Below are 8,103 nucleotides of genomic sequence, written 5' to 3' on the forward strand. Positions count from 1 at the left end.
GCACAGATATTGCTTATGGATTTCACTACTTTAATCCAGATGGAGTGACTTCTTTTTTTTTTTTTTTAAATTCCTAATTCCATTCCCCAACTCCTTACCTGGTGCCCTTATGCTCCTTTTACTGCGAGAGGCACTTTTCTGTTGTCCCCATGTAATTGTGTTACGTCGGCTAAATTACTTAACTTCCATAATCTCCTGTTTCCTTATCTGTAGAATGAGGAAAAGTAATACCACTTCAGAACGTTGTTGTATGCTTAAACAAGACAAAACATATCAATCTCTTAAAAAAACAAAAAACAAACAAAAACACCCACTGGTGAATATTAAGCATTTAATAAAGGTTAGCTACATTTAATAACTAACAATATCCCAAACAACAGCTTATAAGTAGGATCAACATTTCATATGCTGCAGCAACAATCTTTGTTCTGACTCAGTGTTGGCCTCTGAAAGTGGTATGGATAAGCTACAGTTATTTACTGAATAGAGATCTGTCAGGCTCAAATATTCATCTTGGAGGCTAAATTGTCTGTTTCAATCATCATTGTTGTATAGATGCAGCAATTAATTTCTAAACATTTTTTAAATACAAAACACACAAAAACCAAGAGTAGTTTTTCATGAACATTAATTCTTGTTCAATGAAAGTGTCTAATAAGGGTTGGCAAGTATGGATTGTGTCCATTGTGATATTTTTATGTTAGAAGAAAGTATTCATATTCATAAACTAATAAATATGTATGTATATTACCATTTTAACATCATCATTTAAGTCTTATAAATTGGCTTTTTTTTGAGGCAGCTCTATTTGGAAATTAAATGACTAGCCTACAAAGCAATGGGAGTTATAGTTGAAAATGGCCTTCCCTTATTGCTGTGTCATAAATGCAGGACTGTAACAAGGAAAGCCTTGACAGAAGGTCATCTGCTTGGATTATTGTACACATGGTCTGTCATTTAGGTTCTCTGGAGAACCAAGGAGAAGACTGTTGTGCATCGTGTTAATATGTGTTAATATGAATATCTCTCTATAAAGAGATATTTACCAAAGATTATGTTCAATATCCATGAGTCTTTCAGTGGATCTTGAATTTCATCTGTTTCATTAAGCTCTTAGAATTATTAGTGCTCCAGAAATACCCACCCAAGTGAAATCACCAGTGTCTTCTTCCTGTAGAGTGGACCGTATCTCAGAGGCACATCTGTTCCAAAGACCAGAAGTTATGGGCATGCAGCTGTGTCCTACAATTAAAAATTACTCATCTGGGTGGCTTAATTGGTTATGCATACAACTCTTGATTTAGGCTTAGGGTCTTGAGGTGGAATCCTATTTCAGGCTCATGCTGAGCATGGAACCTGCTTAAGATTCTTGCTCTCTCTCTCCCCTCCCCACTGCATGTGCACACTCTCGCTTTCTCTAAAAAAAAAATATAAAAATTATTTAATTGTTTTCAACACTTAAATTTAAACTCTCCTCCCATTAGGACTCTTTTCTCCTGTTTTGTTTATTTTCTTGTTTGTTTGTTTGATTTAAATTCTGAATTTGGGCTGTGGTATATATATTGTCAGATTCTGCTCTGTCCTATTGCCCAGTTTGGTCCTCTCCACACTGAAATTAATCTTTGATTCTAACTGTATTTTTTGTTTGGACAAAACTCCCTGCCTTTTACCCTTGCCCAGTTCAGATTTCTGAAGTTTAACTTTGACCTCCTACTTAGAAATTATTCTTGTCTATGTCCACAGTTTTGACCTTATCACCTTGGAAAATACACTCAAGATTCATGATCTGGTGGTTTGAGCCATTCTTCCTCATGGCTGAGTCTCATACCAGAACTGGATAAATGATGTTTCACATATTGTGCAGGATACAGGTGATGGGGAATATGGGTTTTCTTTTTGGAGAATCACGACACTATTTTTCCCTGAAAAGTCAGAAAAAAATAGAAACTATGTTATTGGGAAGTTTATTTTTACAGCTTAGAGATTTTTATGAAAAGTTACACCATGTAAAGATAATAATTAAGTTTACTTATTTAAACAAAGACATTCTTTTCAGTTTTTTTCCTTATATTTTCCAAATGCACATACTTTCTAAAATATTTGAAATGATAATTATTCTGATTTCAATTTTGACAGTATACAGATAATAAAATGGGAAATGTGAAAAGTGAGCATCTTTAAATCAGTAAAATATAGTAATAAGATCCACTTTCTAGGATTGCTGTGTTGTATGAGTTTATGCATGTAAAGCATTTCACTCTATGCCTTGCACACAAAGTGTGCGATTAATTACCTACTGTTATTTTTTTTCAGTTGTCATTTATTTTGGCTCTTGGAGTAATGTTATTTTTTCAATATGAAAAAAGGCAAGCTCAACACAAAATAGAAATTTGAAACATAGGAAAGGATGAAGCCAAAGGAAGGGAAGGGAATAGCAAAAGAAGAAATGAGATGTTGCCAAAGATGGAGGGTCTCCTTGTACACTCTCTGGAAGAATGATCCAAAATTCTGGAAGATTTAGGTGGCAATACGCACCTTTCCATATATACACAGCAGAGCTGGGTGTTTGCTAAGAAAATGTGGGGTTGAGGAGGGCCTTTCTGCAGGCCAGTCCTTCTTTCCCTTCTTGGCCCCCTTCTCCAACCAGGGGAAAAAGAAGGTATCCAACATATGAGGGAGGTTATGTAGGAAAGGGAATGGTCCTGCTTAATAGAATGGGACAGATCCCAGCAAAAGAAACAGCAAAGGACAGAGCTTGGAAGAAGACTAAAAATAGAGATAATACTGTCAATACCTCTCATGAAGCCGAGAGAGGAGCAGGGGATTTCCTGGAAATTAGAATTCAGTAGCCTAGATATCCCTCCCCAAAACTTCTCTAGAATAGAAAACCTCCCCCTTCTTTATAGATACCTCTACTACGATGAGGTAGCTTGGTTTCCTTTTCCCTAGGCTACCACATGGATCTAGGATGGTGGCCATCTACTGGTTTTCAGCACATGGTTCTAAATGGGGTCTGATGAGACCCAAGTTCTTGGAGAACTATCTTAAAAACAAAGAGAAATATCAACTGGACAGCTGAAGGAAGTGGACATTAAAAGGAAATACGGGGTTACCCAGAATGGCAGAACTTTAGGTTTCCCAGAGTAGAAGAGATGAGATATTCAACAAACAACAAATATTTATTGAATGCATATTATGTGCCAGGCACTGTGTTCTAGGACCCCCCACCCCACTTCTGCTCCAAAGAAGGAAAAAAAACAAAACAAAATGAGACAGAGGCAGAAAATGCAATTCTGAGGGAGAGGACAGGGGCAGCTGAGGAAGAAGACTGAGGGGATGGAGAAGCCTGAGGTGATTGTGCTCTGCCGTAGGCCTCCTCTTTGGCCTCCTCACCAAAATCCTCTTCTTCTGTGGTGGCATCCTTTTACTGCTGGTACTCAGAGACAAGGTTGTTCAAATTGCTCTCAGCTTCAGTGAACTCCATCTTGTCCAAGCCCTCACCTGTGTACCAGTGGAGGAAGTTCTTGTGCCAGAACATGGCCATGAACTGCTCTGAGATGTGCTTGAAGAGCTCCTGGTTGCCTGTGCTATTTCCAGTGAAAGTGACTGCCATCTTGAGACCACAAGGTAGGATATTGCAGAAAGTCTTGACATCGTTGGGGATCCATTCCACAAAGTAGTTTCTATTCTTATTTTGCACGTTGAGCATCTGCTCATCGACCTCTTTCATGGACATCCATGGACATCCATTGAAGACAGCCACGGTGAGGTAACAGCCATGGTGGGGGTCACAGGCAACCATCATATTCTTGGCATCAAAGACCTGCTGGGTGAGTTCAGGCACAGTTAACAGTACACATGCACAGTGTGGAAGCCAGCACATATTGCTGGCTTCCATGGCTGGTCAGAGTGCAAAGCCAGGCATGAAGAAGTGAGAGATGTAAAGGGCAACATGCTGTTGGCTAGCTTGTGGAGGTCAGCACTGAGCTGATCAGGGAAGCAGAGGCACATGTTGAGATCGCTCATGGTGGCTGAGACAAGGTGGTTCAGGTCCCTGTAGGTTGGCATGGTCAGCTTGAGAGTATAGAAGCAGATGTCATAAAGGGCCTCATTGTCAAAGCAGTAGGTCTCATCTGTGTTCTCTAGCAACTGATGGATGGAAAAGATGATATTGTAGGGTGTGACCACTGTGTCAGATGCTTTGGGTGAGGGTACCACACTGAAGGTGTTCATGATACAGTTGGGATACTCTTTTTGGATCTTTCTGATGAGCAAGGTGACCATTCCAGAGCCTGTGCCCCCACCCAGGGAGTGGGTCATCTGGAAGGCCTGCAGGCAGTCACAACTCTTGGCCCCCTTCCTCACCATATCCAGGACTGAGTCAACCAGCTCAGCCCTCTCTGTACAATGGCCCTTGGCTCAGTTGTTACCTTCTTCGACTGATCAAAAACAAAGCTGTTTGGTCTGAATATCTGCCCAAGAGACCCTAAGGGAACAGAGTCCATGGTCCTGGGTTCTAGATCCACCAAGATAGCACAAGGAACATATTTGCCACCTGTAGCTTCATTGTAGTACAAGGAGATGTGGTCATGTGCCTGTGGGCCATCTGGATGAAATGTTGGTTCGTTGGAGAAAGGGAGAAATGTCTTCTTTGGAGAAATATCTGTTCATGTCTTCTGCCCATTTTTTAATTGAATTATCATTTTTTGGATATTGAGTTGTGTAAGTTCTTTATATATTTTGGATACTGATCCTTTATCAGATATATCATTTGCAATTGTCTTCTCCCATTCTATAGGTTGTCTTTGGGTTTTGTTGATTGTTTCCTTTGCTGTGTAGAAGCTTTTTTATTTTGATGTAGTCCCAATAGTTTATTTTTGCTTTTGTTTTCCTCGCCCCAAGAGATCTATTTAGAAAAAAGTTGGTATGGCCGATGTCAGAGAAGTTACTGTGTTCTCTTCTAGGATTTTTATGGTCCCACATCTCACAGTTAGGTCTTTGATCCATTTTGAACTTATTTTTCTATATAGTATGATAAAGTGGTCCAGCTTCATCCTTCTGCTTATAGCTGTCCAGGTTTCCCAACACCATTTGTTGAAAAGACTCTTTTTTCCATTGGATATTCTCTCCTGCTTTGTCAAAGATTTACTGACCAAATAATTGTGGGTTTATTTCTGGGTTTTCTATTCTGTTCTATTGACCTATGTGTCACTATCATACAATGTCATACTATTCTGATTACTATAACTCTGTAATATAACTTAAAGTCAGGAATTATGATGTCTCCAGCTTTGCCAGCCCCCCTTTTTTTCTCCAAGCTTTCTTCGCTACCTGGGATCTTTTGTGGTTCCATACAAATTATAAGATTGTTTGTTCTAGTTCTGTGAAAAGTGCTCTTGGTATTTTGATAGGGATTACAATAAATGTGTAGATTGCTTTGGGTAGTACAAACATTTTAACAATTTTTGTTCTTCTAGTCTATTAACATGGAATATCTTTTCATTTGTGTCATCTTTAATTTCTTTCATCATTGCTTTATTCAGAGTACAGGTTTTCCACCTCTTTGGTTAGATTATTCATAGATTATTCATATTTTATTATTTTTGGTACAATTATAAATAGGATTATTTTCTTAATTTCTCCTTCTGTTGCTTCATTATTGGTGTATAGAAATGCAAACATTTCCATACATTGATTTTGCATCTTGCAACTTTACTAAATTTGTGTATCAGCTCTAACAGTTTTTTTGGTGGAGTCGTTCAAGTTTTCTATATATAGTATCATGTCATCTGCAAATAGTGAAAGTTTTACTTCTTCCTTACCAATTTGGATGCTCATTATTTCTTTTTGTTGTCTGATTGCTGTGGCTAAGACTTCTAGTACTATGTTGCATAGAAGTAGAGAAAGTGGACATCCATGTCTTCTTCCTGACCTTAGGGGAAAAGTTTTTAGTTTTTCCCCCTTGAGTATGATGCTAGCTGTGGGTTTTTCATAGATGGCCTTTATTATGTTGCAGTATATTCTCTCTAAACCTACTTTGTTGAGGGTTTTTTTTTTTTTTTATCATGAATGGATGTTGTACTTTGCAAATGTTTTTTCTGTGTCCATTGAAATGATCATGTGGTTCTTATCCTTTTCTCTTACTGATATGAAGTACCACATTGACTGATTTGTGACTATTGAACCATCCTTGAAACCCAGGAATTAATTGAATGGGGTCTTATTTTAGAAAAATCAGGGGCACCTGAGTGGCTCAGTTGTTAAGCGTCTGTTTTCAGCTCAGGTCATGGTCCCAGGGTCCTGAGATTGAGCCCTGAGTCAGGCTCCCTGCTCAGTGGAAGGCCTACTTCTCCCTCTCCCATTCCATCTGCTTGTATTCCTTCTCTTGCTGTCTCTCTCTCTCTCTGTCAAATAAATAAACAAAATCTTTAGAAAAAATTGATCAGAAAAGGCCTCTCTTAATGTCATATAAGCATAAATATCTGGTTGATATGAGAGAGTAAGACTTAAGGATATTTAAGGAAAGAGATTTCTTCTTTTGCTTCTGAGAAGTGATACATGCAAAACATGCTATGATTCTTGAGGTCAAATAGGAATATCCTGTCTAATTCAACAAAAAGTTTACTTCTCTGCTTTCAAAACAAGAGAGAAGACATTCAACTTTCCCTAAAACATCTTTGACACATGGACTGACTCATGTCCAAGATGAATTTTCAAACAAAACCCCTTGGATAGCTGTGTTGGTAAGATAAATATTCAACTTGGTAAGAAAGTTATCTCTCATATCATTGGCTTAAACCATTAGAGATCCAGTAGATTTTTATTAACAGATAAAGATTAGTTTTTATGGTTGGTGAAGACTTTGTGTCCATGAAACCAAAATAGTCAAATGTACATGAAATATCTGGTCCCTTTGAAGTTACTTATATTAATCTTATTACCTCATTTAATCCAAGTTGTCAGAAGATTGGTTAAAAAAAAATGAGACTGCTGTATCACTTATTGATCAGAAAGTACAGTGGGAAGTTCCTAGGAATCTTAGTCTTATTAACTTATAGATTTATTAATTCCTTAAAAATCTGCAAATCATATGAAAAGCATCATGCTAAGGGTGGGACATTGGAATTCTAGTTCAAGCACTATCATTAATAAGCTATGTGATCTGTAGCAAAAACCTTTCCCTGGGCTTCAGTTTTCTCACTAGTTTAACAATATTTATTAAGTCCTTACTGTATGCTAGGGTCCATGCTTGGCATTAGGGTCACAGAAAGGAAAAAAACAGCATTGTGAAGGAGATAGATATGCAAATGATTAAAGTATGCATGTTAAAATTATATATCATTTTTTCTATTTAAAGAAGAAAACAGAACATCAGTGACTAATCTTCTAGGGGAAATAGGATTAGAAAAACTTCAGAGAAGAGACGTTTAAGAATAAAAAGAGTTTGTAAAAAAAAAAGAGAGAAAGTCATTTCGTATAACTCATTAAAGACAGCTTAAATTTTCATGATCTTAGCAATATACCTTTTGAATTTTTGGAGCAAGATGATGGGCTAGATGCTAATAATATGAACTAATCATTAAAAGTGGTATTCAGATACTTTGAAAATGTCAAAAGCCTTATAAATACAACTACCCATCATATACATGTTTAAAAATTCTGTTTGGGGTTTTTTTTTTTTTTTTTTGGCCTTATTTATACATTTCCAACAAGAGCTATCTCTGTCTGAAACAGAACTCCCTTTGCCATAAAGTAGCCCAACTTTTCCTTAGGCATTTGACTAATAGTTCAGAAAAATGACTTGATTTTACCTTATGCTTTCATAGTTATTAAGATATAAAAGTTTGGTCTCGGTGTATGTAAGTTCACATAGAATATATATTTGTTTCTTTCACTCTAAAGATTCCTGTGAAATACAGAACTAAAACCTGTAATTTTTTTTAACTGCTCCATTGACATGTAGTTTATTCCCTCAGTGATTTTTTTTTTAAAGATTATTTATTTAATTTATTTGACAGAAAGAGAGAGAGACAGCTGAGAGAGAACACAAGCAGGGGGAGTGGGAGAGGGAGAAGCAGGCTTCCCGCTGAGCAGGGAGCCCAA

General features: G+C 37.3%; 1 pseudogene; it reads right to left on the minus strand.

The window, feature by feature from the left end:
• Positions 1 to 3,218: 3,218 nt before the first annotated feature.
• Positions 3,219 to 4,603, minus strand: LOC116584483 (annotated as a pseudogene).
• Between the last annotated feature and the right edge of the window lie 3,500 nt (positions 4,604 to 8,103).

Source organism: Mustela erminea, chromosome 2, assembly GCF_009829155.1.
Source record: "Mustela erminea isolate mMusErm1 chromosome 2, mMusErm1.Pri, whole genome shotgun sequence".
Lineage (NCBI taxonomy): Eukaryota > Metazoa > Chordata > Mammalia > Carnivora > Mustelidae > Mustela > Mustela erminea.